General features: G+C 38.8%; 1 non-coding gene across 1 annotated transcript; it reads left to right on the top strand.

Annotated features, from left to right (window-relative positions):
* The first annotated feature begins 10479 nt into the window (after positions 1 to 10479).
* Positions 10480 to 10552, top strand: TRNAS-AGA (transfer RNA serine (anticodon AGA)). The gene has a single exon. It is a non-coding gene; the product is annotated as a tRNA-Ser (tRNA).
* The last annotated feature ends 3064 nt before the right edge of the window (positions 10553 to 13616 follow it).

Genomic DNA, 13616 nt, shown 5'->3' on the forward strand with positions numbered 1-13616 from the left:
CTGCCAAATTGCCCTCAATTGACTTTCTCATCAGTGATATATGAGAACTGCTCTTTCTTCATACCTTTTAAAGCACTGGATTCTAATAATCTTTTCATCTCTCCCATTCTGATAAGCTTTTTTCAATAGCAATATTATTTTAATTTGCATGTCTTTGACCACCAGTAAAGCAGAACAGCTTTTCATGTTTATTTCTTTTGCATTACAGCTGGGACCTTGGCCGATTTTTCTGTTTGAGCATGTGTTTTCTTTTTAATCAATTTGTTAGAAACATATCATGTATGTTGCAAATATTTTTCGCCAAATTTTATTTAACTTGCAACATTATTTATGGTGTTTATAGAGTTTTTTTTAATGTGGTCTAAGCTTTCATTGTTATCATTTAATGGTTTCTGCCTTCAATGTCACATCTGATTGTTTTTTAACAAGAGCCACAGAAACAGACTTTAAGATTATTAACCCCAAGCTTAGAGAGAACACGTTCTCTTTTCATAGCTAATCAGACATCTGCAATGGGGACAAAATTGCCCCTCCCCACCCCCAACTTTAATCAAAATGTTTCTCTTTATATTATTGGCAAAAGCTACTGCTTAATTGAGACTTCTGTGTATTCAATGAATGCTTCTATGGATTTGGCCTCATGAAATCCAGGGGCTAATGGGACCATGTGTTTTCTCCAACAAACACAAGAACAAACAAGAAAAAGACAGCCTATTATGGGCTTTTTCAGCCCTTTTGTAAAATACATATAATACATTTTCAGAATGCAAATTGCATGGAATGGTAGCAATGCCATTTTCTAGGTTTGAATGCCTTTCAGTTCATTCTGTGTATAAAGCAGACTTGAAATAAAGTACCTCCATTCCAAAATATTTTTTAATTGTGGGGTTTTTCTTAAGCTCTTTAGGTAAGAAGTTTTTGCCTTGCATGGGTTAGAAATCATTCCTGGTCCATTAAATCAAGTGGCTTCCACAGTATTTGAATACTGCAAGTTGAACTTTCTTTAAACCTAGCTGAAACAAAAGAATTTCAGTATGAACTGAATTGTTACAGTAATTTTCTTGATGACTAAGAAGTCAACCCCCAAAAATGTCAACTAACGCACAGAAGAAAGAGTCCTCAATCTTGTTTCTGTCCCAAAATAGTGCAGGTATTTTAGAGGTAAATTTTGAATTCAGTTAGTGTCCAAAGTAAGGAAAACCAAAAAAAGCATCCAGACTCAATTACCACTAACAAAAAAAAAAAAAAGAAAAAAAGATTACAAAATCTTTCAGATCACAAGAAACTGTGAGGTTGCTAAAATATCAGAATGCAGAAACCAACACTTCAAGCATTCCTGTTAGGGAAGTAAAACCGGGAAAAAATATACTTTATTTAAAATTTTTCCCTCAACTTATTATCTGAGATGGCTGGTTATGAGATTATAATATAAAATCAATAACTGGCAGGGGCGACTGGTATAGCTCAGTGGTCAAGCGCATGTTTAGCATACACGAGGTCTTGGGTTCAATCCCAAGTATTTCCATTCAAAACAAGTAAAAAAAAATTGATAATCAGTTAGAATTTATAATGGAAGAAATTATCCCATTCACAATAGTAAAACTCATAAAATATCTAGGCCTAAACAAGAAATGAGCAGGAGGACCTCTATAAAGAAAACCATAAAAGTCTTGTGGGACATAAAAATAAGGCTTCAATAAATGGAGACATATTTTATTCTTAAAAAGATAGATTCAACATTATAACAATGTTAGTTCTCCATAAATTGATATAGAAATCCAACATACACCCAACAAAATTCTAGAAAGGAATTCTCTGAAGGGAAAAATGGGGAACTTGGCAAAATTATCATAAGATACATTAAAATCTGGAAAAGAAGGGTGATGAGTGAGGATTAATTCTACCAGATAGTGAAGTATATTATAAAGCCACAGTAATTAAAAGAGTGTGATACAGGAATTGACAAGTTAATGGCTCAGAATGGAGTATAGAAACAGACTTAAATATATGGGAGAGCATAATCCTATATGATAAAGTTGGCATTCATTCATTCATTCAACAAATATTTACTGAGCCAAATCTGGATGTAGACATTCAGCACTCAAAACTTCTACCTTGAGTGGAGCTTAAATTCTTGTGCAAACAATAAATAAAATATATAGTACATCAGACAGTGATCAGTGCTACTTAGAAAACTCTAGCAGGAAAAAGAGACGGGAGTTGGAAGGATTGCTATTTTAAATAGAGCAGTCATCTCTGAGAAGATGACATTTTAACAAAGACCAGGCAGTGAAGGCATAAGCCATGTAGATATCTGAGGAAAGGGTAGATCAGATAGATAAGGTTTCTCAACCTGGGCACTGTTGACAGTTTCGATCAGATAATTCTTTGCTGTAGGGGAGGCTGCTGTGTGCATTGTAAGATATTTAGCAGGGTCCATGGCCTATATCCACTGGATGCTATCTTCCACCCAGTTGTGACAATCAAAACTGTCTGCAAACATTGCCATATGTCACCTGGGGAGCAAAATGCACACCCCCAACTGAGAACCGCTGGTTTGGAGAGAACAGTGATGGCAAATGTTCCAAGTAGCTGAGGACAGTGGCTGACCTGTTAAAGAAACAGCAAGGGAGCCACTGTGACTGGAGTGGAGTGAGCATGGGTCAAGGATCAGGGTGAATGAGGGGCTGGGAGGAGAACTAGTAGAATATGGTGTAATATATTTCGAAGGAGAGAGTGGTCTGTGGCAGATCATACAGAACCTTGTAAGACACTGTGATGACTTTATCTTTTATGCAGAATGAGACAACAAGCCATTGGAGGATTTTGAGCAGAGAAGTGATTTGATGTCTTACATTTTCAAAGAAGCAGTCAGTCTGCTGTGTTGAGAATATGTTGTAGGGGAACAAGGGAAGATGCAGAGAGACCAGTTATTGTGATAAGCCAGAGAAGAGGTGTTGGTGGCTTCAAAAAGGCTTGGACTAGGGTGATAGTAGCAGAAGTGGGGAAAAGTGGTAGATTGTGGATATATTTTGATGGTAGAGTCAACCAGATTTGCTGACAGATGCGAATAAAAGAGGGGCATCAAAAATGATTTCCAGGATTTTAGCCTAAGCAACTGAGGGATTGAGTTGCCATTTACTGTTATTGGGAAAACTTCAGGGGGTGCAAATTTTGAGGGCAGATTAGGAGTTGCATTTGGGACATGTTGAATTTGAGTGGTCTTTTGGGCATCAAAGTGGAGGAATGTAGTTGATTATATGTATGGCTCTGGATTTCATGGGAGAGGTCCGGGATGGAAATATAAATTTGAGGTCATTAGCATTTAAGTGGTATTTAAAGCCATGAGGCCAGCAGAGATCACCATGGGAGTAAATTCAGACAGAGAAAGGTCTAAGAACTGAGCCCCGGGACAGCCCAATGTTAAGAGGTCAGGTGTGGGAGGATGGGGTGGGAAAGGTGAGGAGCTGGCAAAGGAAACTGAAAGGGTAAGTCAAGAGAGATGGAAGAAAACCAGGGAAGTGTGTATCCTGGAAGCCAAGTGGAGAAGATGCTTCAAGGAAGGAGAAGCAATCAATGATGTAAAATGTCACCAATAGGTCACTGAATTTAGCAACAGGGAAGTAATGCAGGCCCTTTATAACAGCAGTGGTAGCAGAATGGTGAGAGTGAAAGAATGGCTGAAGTGAGTTCAAGAGAGAGTGGGAGGAAAGGAATTAGAGACCACGAGAACAGGCCACTTTTTGAGGAACTTTGTTTTGGAGAAGAGCAGAGAAAGGGATTAACTAGAGGAGAAAGTGAGCCCAACAGAAAATTTTAAGATGGGGAGTAGAAACTGCATCTTTGTATGTTGATAGGAATGATGCCATGGAGAGAGAAAAGCTGATGGTGCAGAGAGAGGGAAACTGCTGGGGTGAGGTCCTTGAGTAGAACAAGGATGGAGTCTAGCGCACCAGTAGAGGATGGGCTGTACACAGAGTCGTGGAGAGTTGACTTACAGTAATAGTAAGGACAGAAGTGAATAGAGACATAGTTGCAGGTAAAAGGACAGAAGTGAACAGAGACATAGTTGCAGGTAAAAGGGTAAGTGTGAAGCTGAGAGCCTGAGGAAGTTCTCTTCTGATCCTATCTTCTCGATGAAATAGGAAGCAAGGAGAGAAGATGAAAGGGGGGTGCAGAGGCTTAAGGGAGGAAAACATGTGTGTGTCATGAGGTTAATTTCAGGAGGTCTAGAATTAGCCTGGCCTGTTTTACTAAAGTCCCTGCATGGCACTGGCCCCTCATCAAGGCATGAAACATACTAACTAAGGGTGTTCCTTTGTAACCAGGCATCTGAGGAGATGCAAGGTGGTTTGTAGCAGCTGGTCAACATTATGTATTGAGAACAGTGAGAGTGTTTTGCACCTGGTCTCGATGTGACGCCTGCCCCTTCCTCCTAGGGCTCTGCTGTTGAGGCTGGAATATGCCTATATGACAGGCAAAAAAAAAATTTTAATCCCAACTGAGACTTCATTTTAGAATCCGTGGCTCTGAGGTGTTCCACACACATGTCAGTGGCTCCTAGTCTGAGTGAGAAAGTGTCCTGCCATGGCACTTATAGAAAAGGACCTGTATCCTTTTCCTGTAATAAACTGTACATCTGTAAACACTGCTATTGGGCCCTGTGAGTCTCCTTTAGCAGCTGAACCCTGTTCACCTGCCACTGTGAATGCAGTGTGAAATAGTTATCCAGCAGAGTGGAAGACATGTTAGTGGGGATAAGACACATTGTTCAAACATGGCACTGGGAAAAATGGTGTAGTAGATGTTTCTGCCTAAATCAATTCACAATGATTCCTTCTAGAGAATTTCCACCCTCTATCTTCCATTCCAATCCATAGGGTTTCAGGATTGAGTTCACAACAGTCATGCTTATTTTAAGTGACCCATGTCACTGGTTGGATCAAAGGTGCACCCCTGGCCCAAGCTGAACTAATCAGAGTCTGTTCCAGTCTGAAGGGAGAAGACCTAAAACCTTAGTTCTAAAGCTTTGGTATGGCTAGCCTCCACCACAGCACCAAGTAGCAGAGAAATCAATCCACAGAGAGATATGAACAAAGCCAATACTCAGCAGCAGAGATGAGAGAGGGAAAGAAACTAGTACCCTTTGCATTCCTGACACCTTTTCTCTCCCATATTCTAGCCCTTTTGGAAGTTTAAACTCCATCCCAGAATAGGCTTTCAGGGAAATACTCCATACTCTCATTATAAATTCCCTCTTTTCCCATCAAGTTAAAGTTAGTTCCTTTACTAGCAGCTAAAAACCCTTAGTTCATTAGTCATTTAGAAATATACAAAGCTGGATCTCTATCTCATCTCCTACACAAAAATACATTCCAGATGGAGTTAAGATTTCAATTTTAAAATAAAACAATACAGGAAGCAAAAGAAAATATACGAGAACATTTTTGCAATCTTGGAATCCAGAATCCAAAAAGGAAAAAGATTTAAACATTTGGCTATATACAATTTTAAAATGTGTAAACAGCCAAAACACATCATCAACGAAGCCAAAAGGCATAAAACTGGGGAAAATATTTGCAACAAATGTGAAAAGCAAATGACTAATATGAATAATAAACAAAGGATTGCTATAAATCAATAAAAAGTAGACAAATTGGTAAAGGACAAAAATTGGTAAAGAACAGAGGACAACTTATAAATGGCCAACAAACATATAAAAAGATGCTAAACCTTACACTTAATTCAGAAGTAGATGAAAAATATAGATCAGCAAATATTAAAAAGATTAATAGCCCTAGTGTTGACAAAGTTTTGGAAAAACATGCATTCTCTTTTGCCACTGGTAAAAAGGTTTGGGAGTGTAGTTTGGCAACATCAATCAAAATTCTAAATCCACAAAACCTTTTGACACCAGGAATTCCACCACTAGGAATTTATTCTACAAATGTATTATAATTTGTATAACACTATTTATAAAGATGTTTATTATAAGATGGTTTATAATAGTAAAATTTGGACATACCCAAATATCTATCATATGGCACTGTGTCCTTTTTTTTTTAAAAAAAGACATGGTATATCCACAGAGTGTAATGTGCTGCAGCAATTTAAAAAGATTGAGGCAGCACTGTATGTGCTGATACGGAGTTGGGAGAGATTTTGAGTGGAAAAGCAAATTGCAGATCACATGAAAAGCATGATTTTTTTTAAGGGAAAGGGGGGATAAATTAGGAGTATGGGATTAACAGATACAAATCACTACACATAAAATAGATAAGCAACAAGGACTTGCTGTATAGCACAGGGAACAATATTCAATATCTTAAAATAACCTATAATGGAAAATAACACACACATATATATATATAAAAACTGAATCACTATACTGTACAGCTGAAACTAACACAATATTGTAGACCAACTATATTTCAATTAAAAAAAAGAAGGGGGAGGGGGAGACTAAAACACCATGACCTAGTAGCAGTGATTACCTATGATCAGTGGGAATAGGGCAGGACAGGGGAACAGAAAGCTTTTAATTTTTACTTTATGCAGTTCTAAGTGGTTTAAACTTTCTACAACAGACACATGAATTTTGTAATAATTTTTAAATAAAGTATTTTTAGAAACTTCAGACAAAAACTTAAATAGAAAGACATACCATATTTTCAAATAGGAAGACACAACATCAAAATATGTCCATTCTAGGGGGAGGGTATAGCTCAGTGGTAGAGTACACGCTTAGCATGCACAAGGTCCTGGGTTCAATCCCCAGCACCTCCGTTAAAATAAATAAACAAATAAACCTAATTACCTCCCCCCCAAAATAAAGATATGCCCATTCTTTCTAAGTTAACTTATAGATTTAATATGACCCCAGTAAAACTGCCTACTTTGGGGGCTACAGAAGCTTATCGAATGTTCATATGGAAAAATAAGCAAGGAAGAGTAACCAGAAAACTTCTGAAAAGGAAGAATAATGGGGCAAGGGAGACTAGTCTTACTAGATATTAAAGCATATGTAATATAAATAGCAACGATGTTTATTACAGTAATGTTTGTATCAGACACAAACCATAGACCATTGAAATACCTACCAATATCAGACCAGTTAAATATGGTATGTCCATGTTACAGAATACTAAGCAGCCATTAAAAATAATGAAGTAGATATACTGATGTGAAAAGATGTTCATAATATATTGCTAAATCCAAAAAACAAGTTGCAAAACAATAAACATAATGGAATCCCATTTATGGAATGGAGGAAAGTCTTATGCTTATATGAACACACATACATTACATGTATGTAAATATATAGAAAGTAGGTGGGAATTATGCCAACTGAACTGATAACAGTCATTACCGCCAAGGAGGGGACTGGGATTCAGATGGTAGGAGGGAAGGTAACAGGGACTTTTGTTCTGTATACTTCTAGAATATTTTAATCTTTTATGATAAGAATGCATTCATGTATTATCTGTGTAATTTTTTTTTCATTTCTTTTTTTAAACTTTTTTTGTTTGTTTAGTTCTGGGGGGGAAGCAATTAGGTTTATTTATTTTTAATGGAGGTACTAGGGATTGAACCCAAGACCTTGTGCATGCTAAGCAAGTACTCTACCACTGAGCTATACCTCTCCCCGACTCTATCTGTGTAATTTTTAAAAAAGCAGCTCATAACTTTACTGCAAGAACAGTTACAACCTGCTTTCTTGTGAATGTTTAGGCATATTTGACCACAAGCAAAGCTTACAAATGCATCTTCAGTGATTCATTCAATCACGTGTTCATTTCCTCATTCATTCAACAAATATTTAGGCTCCTGCTCTGTGCCAGGCACTCTCTCTGATCCAAAGCAGCTCACTCACCAGATGATTGCAGAAGCCGTCAGTCAGACAAAGTGACTGAGCTGCAGGAGCAGTCGATATGACCCTGATCAATTGTGTATGACTAACGGTGACCAATAAAATAAGAAGCTAATGTCTATCACAAGAATGTCCAATAGTGAGAAAGAACATGACAGAGGCAGAAAATTTGGATCTTATGATGTCAAAAGCAAGCAGCTTTGAAAAAAATTCAACATGTTTCTTGTAAAACTTTTGCCTAAAGCCTTCCTGGCTCTTGGAACCAACTATGGAATTGACTCTGCCCTTCCTTGGACTTTCTGAGCCACCAAAGTGGAAGCCTCGCCATGGAACTCTGCATTTTCCTTCTGTATCATCACAGATTCAGGAAGTCAAGAGTGGCAGGGTCCTGCCAGGGCAGCCGAGATCTGTGGCTAAATGTCTGAATCCTCCCTTCCTGGGGAGGACTGCGTTTTAAGTGGCCAGAGCCAGAGTGCGAGGCCTCTAGCAGAGGCTGCCAAGAACCTGAAGATCAGGTCAAGTAAAAGCCCACAGGAGACAGCTGAGGTCTGATCACCATGATGACCTCGCACATGCCCAAATCCAAAGAGTCAGAGGCAAGAATTTGGCGCTGCGTCTCCTCTCCACTCGCCAGCCCAGTCTCTCTGAGCTACCGAATTCCCTCCTCACATTCCCCTTTCTGTCCACCCACATCCTTTGGACTCAATTCATAATGTTGGCTGTCCTGTTAGAACCTTGGCTCTTCTCCATATAGCGCCTGGCTCTCTGCCTTGGGCTGCTCAAAAGTCCTGAGACAACCCAGCCCCCGGGACCTTACTGACAGAAATCAAGGCTGTGCTGGCACTCCCAATCGCATCTGCCCTAGTCCCTTTGGGAAGGGGGCAAGGAGGACCAGGACCCAGATCATGGGCATGAGAATCTCACTAAAGGACCCCTGGCAAGGCCCTGTCTGAGCAGCTCTCGCATTCCAATGTTGCTTTCTTGGCAATATTTGCAACACTTGGCAGTGTAAATTCCCAAATTTCTCAGTGTAAATTCCCAAATTGGTATTCTGGATTAGCAATCAGCCCCTTGTAAATTTAGACTGGGGAATTCTGACCCAAGAACTGAGCACTCTTGGGGATACCAACAAGACAATGTTTCTGAATCCTTGAATTTGAGAAATAGATCCGGGGTCCCTGGAGGCCCTGCTCCTACAGTCAGCTGGTTTCCTTCTTTACCGCCTCATCATGGCAACAGGCAGAGTCCAAGGGATGATTCTGAAATGGAGGACCGTCTCTGGGAAGGTGGGCTTAAGGAGGGCCTCCAGGAGGGTCCTTGGGCGAAGTCTAAAGGGTGTGAGAGCATATGGTGGTGGGGAGAGGTTGATGGCCTGAAAGAAGGCGCAGAGTAGCAAAGTAGTTAAGAATGTGGGCTCTGCCTTTGTTTGCATCTCAGCCTGGCCACCTGCAAGCTGTGAGGCTCTAGACAAGCTAATTAACCTCTCTGAGGCTCAGTTTCCTCATTTGTAAAATGAGATCATCATAGCACTTACTGCTGTGTTATGAGAATTAAATGAGATAGTACCACAGAAGACTTAGCACAATGCCTAGCACATAGGAGGCACTCAGTAAATACCACCTGTTTCTGGAGGAGAGAGTATGGTTAAGAATGTTCCAACAGGGAGGAAGAGGGGAATGAAGGAGATGTGAGAAAGACTCAGATAATTTGCCTAATTCCCACTTTTTTCTTAGGGCCAAGCTTGAATATTTCAGGTGCTTACCCAGAAACTTATTTGCATGCTATGTACGTTTCCCTGTCTCAAATCAGTAATCTGATTTCCAGTCCCAATTCTGTCCTTGTCTAGATGTGTGACCTTGGGCAAGTCTCCTAATCTTTCTATGCCTCAGTTTCTCCAAATGTAAACCTAAGTGGTTGTTGTAGAAAAATGTTAATGTCCTATTCTAACATTCTGGTTCTACCTTCCATACTTGCCTTTTTCTTTGGGAAAGTATAAGGGGTTGAATTGTGTTCTCCAAAAAGATATGTTGAAATCCTAATCCCTTGTACCTATGTGACCTTATTTAGAAATAATTACAGATGTAATCAAGTTAAGATAAAGTCATTAGGGTAGGCCCTAATCCAATATGACTGGTGTCCTTATAAGAAGACTAGAAGATATACAGAAACACACAGGGAAACACTTAGCTTTGGGAAAATAGGTCAACAGGCACATAAAATAAGTGATGCGTTCCATTTTCATACTCAAAATCATGCTTTTAGAGACAACTTTCTCAGGCATCAAAGTTCACATGTGATCCAAAATACTTTAAAAAATCATCAAACAACATGCTATACCTTTGAAACTCTATATATTAATATCATGAAGTAACATTTCCACCCTGAAATTTTCACAAACTGATAAAATAACCTTTCACAAATTCTTTAGTCTTATTTTTCTGACTTCTTGGGCATTTGACAGCAATTTCAAATATTATGAAACATTCTTAAGTATTTTATAGCAGCCTGCAAATTTTGACTTCCTATTTTTATTCATAAAAGAAACTTTCTAACAGACTTTAATGTATTATATTAATACAGTAGTATGTATATAAAATGACACTGTGCAGGGAGGGTATAGCTCAGTGGTGGAGTGCTTGCTTAGAATGAAAGAGGTCCTGGGTTCAATCCCCAGTACCTCCATTAAAATAAACAAGTAATAAATAAATAAACCTAATTACCCCCTCCCAAAAAATCATACTGTTTCTTGAATTTAGGTCACTGAGTTGAAAGCAGAGTTACCAATTGTTAAATAAAGTGTATTTAATCAGGGTGTCTAGAAGGTGGTCTCAGTCCAGACTGAGAACAGCCAAATATAACCTCAAGGAAACCATAAAGTTTAGAATGCATTCACTTTTAATATTTCCAATAAAATGTTTTAATACATGCCTTGTTTAAGAAAGAGAGAGAGAGAGGAGGAGGAAACAAAGAAAGAAACAGGGAGGAGACAGCCATGTGGTGATAGAGGCAGAGATTGGAGTGATTCATCTATAAAACCAAGAAACACCAACCAGCTGTCAAGGGCCAGCAAACAACAGAAGCTAGGAAAGAGGAAAGGAAGGATTCTTCCTGGCAGTTTTCAGAAGGAGCATGGCCCAGCTAACACCTTGATTTCAGACTTCTAGCCTCCAGAACTGTAAGAGAATAAATCTCTGCTGCTTTAAGCTACCAAGTGCGTGGTATTTTGCTGTGGCAGCTCTAGGAAACTAATCCAGAAAGTTTTCCCCAAAGCATGTCTATCTCGTGCTATCAAACCATTGTTTCCAAGGGTCCGGTCTGCTTTCATATCTCCATCTTTAATGAAAGAAAGCTTAAGGAGAGCATTCTAAATTCCTGATTTAGTAATTTCATTAAATGATAAAAAATTAATGCACGATATACCAGACATTCAGAAAATGTAAATTACCAGAAGATTGTTATAGCAACCTCCATACTAATTAACATGTCTTAAGAAAGGCCATGCATGTTTATCAACTAATTAGAATCACACGATCAAAAGAATAAAGAATGCATCCTTGGGGACATAAAATAAATAAATAACTATAATATTTTCACTCGATAGTTGGCCATGTTCCCTTAAACTTATTTGAGTATGAGAACTTGATGTATAAATGAAATGCTTTTATAGTTCAGATTTGATATTTAGAAGAGACTTAGACCATTAGAGAAAATTGTTTTATGTTTATATATTTGAGAAAAGCTATGATGCTTATGATGCCATGTGAAGAAACTAAGCTACAACGCATTTCAAATCTTGAAGAAAAGAATGTTTTAGAGACTCGTTTCCATATTCTTATGAGACCTGAAAAATTATCAAAAGTTCAGAGGGTTTGATTAAAAAATGCACCAATTCCTGGATCAGGGATTGCCAAGTATAACCCACAAGCCAAAATTTATCCCACCACTGGTTTTTGTATAGCCCATGAGCTAAGAATGGTTTCTATACACTTAAATGGTTGAAAAAACCTCAAAAGAAAAATATTTTGTGACACATGAAAATTATATGAAATTCAAATTTTAGTGCCTATAAATGAAGTTTTATTGGAACACAGCTTCCCTTGCTCATTCATTTACTCATTGTCTATGGCTACTTGTATTCATTTTCTGTTGCTGTGTAGCAAAGTCTCACAAACTTAGTGGCTTAAAACAACACCAGTTGATGACCTCATGGTTTCTGTTAATCAGAAGTCTGGGCAGGACTTGGTGCAGGGTCTCCCCAGGCTGAAACGAAGGTACTGGCTAAGGCGGTAGCTTCATCTGAGGCTCGAAGTCTTCTACGATGCTCACACAGTTGTTGGCAGAATTTAGTTCCTTACAGCCGTAAAACTGAGGCCTCCTTTCTCATATTGGCCATAAGCACACAGCTGCTCTCAGCTCCCAGAGGCCACCCACATTCCTTGCCACATGGCCCCCCCATCTTCAAAGCCAGCAACAGAGACTCTCCCTCACACTTGAGTCTCTCTTCTTACTGAGAAGAGCCCCATCCCTTTCAAAGGCTCATCTGATTGCGTTAAGCCTGCCAAAAAGTCTTTAAGTCCATTGATTTGGGACCTTAATTACATTGCCAAAATCCCTTCACTGGAGCACCTAGATTCATGTTGAATTGAGTAACTGAAATAAAGTGTGTGTACCTCCAGGGCCAGGAAGCTCGAGGGCCATCTCAGAATCCTGCTCACCATATTGCTTTCCAGCGACTATGGCAGACTTGAGGAGATGCAGCGAAGACCATGTGGCCTGCAAAGCTGAAAATATTTACCAGCTAGCCCCTTACAGAAGAAGCTGGCCAACTCCTGTCCCCAATTAAGCTGAGTTTCAAGTTCAAGAACTGTGTGATCCATGTTCAGCAAATAACTCTAAAGCTAGGATAGTATAAACAGAAAGAGGAGCCATGAAGATGGGAAAATAGTAGCATTATTAAACTGGTTAAGCATTTCACTCACACATACCCCAAAACAGATGATACTGACTAATGGTAATTTCTTCAAATGAATCATTTCAAGCACACATTAAGGGAATAATAAAATTATTACTCATGTCATGTCATGATATTATCACCACCTACTCATCTTTGTCAAATCTTAACATATTTGCTTCTTTTTTAAGTAACAAAACACATACAGTTGAAGCCCCCTATTGTACCCTCTTCTAATCCCATGCTACTCCCTCCCACTTCAGAGGTAACCACTACCCTTTGACCACAGGTCCATCCACCCATAGACAACATATGGCACAGTTTATCATGTGCCAAAACATGGCATGTTTTGAAACTTTACATAAATGAAATTATACAACATGTATTCTGTAGTTTGGTTCTTTTGCTCAGTGTGTTTATGAGATTCATCCAAAATGACGTGTTTAGTTATACAGTTGTTCTTTGGTATCCACAGGGGATTGGTTCCAGGCCCCCGCCACAGATACCAAAATCCATGGATGCTCAAGTCCCTTATATAAAATGGTGTAGTATTTGCATATGTATATACTACCTACACATATCCTCCTCTGTACTTCAAATCATCTAAGTATATAATCCCTAATGTAATATAAATGCTATGTAAATAACTGTAAATACAACATAAGCGCTATGCAAGTAGTTGCTAGTGTGCAGCAAATTCAAGTTTTGCTTTTTGGAACTTCTGGAATTTTGTTTTGAATATTTTTGATTTGAGGTTGGTTGAATCTGTGAATGCAGAAACAGTGGTTATGGAGG

The sequence above is a fragment of the Vicugna pacos genome, chromosome X (assembly GCF_048564905.1).
Source record: "Vicugna pacos chromosome X, VicPac4, whole genome shotgun sequence".
NCBI classification, from domain to species: Eukaryota; Metazoa; Chordata; class Mammalia; order Artiodactyla; family Camelidae; genus Vicugna; species Vicugna pacos.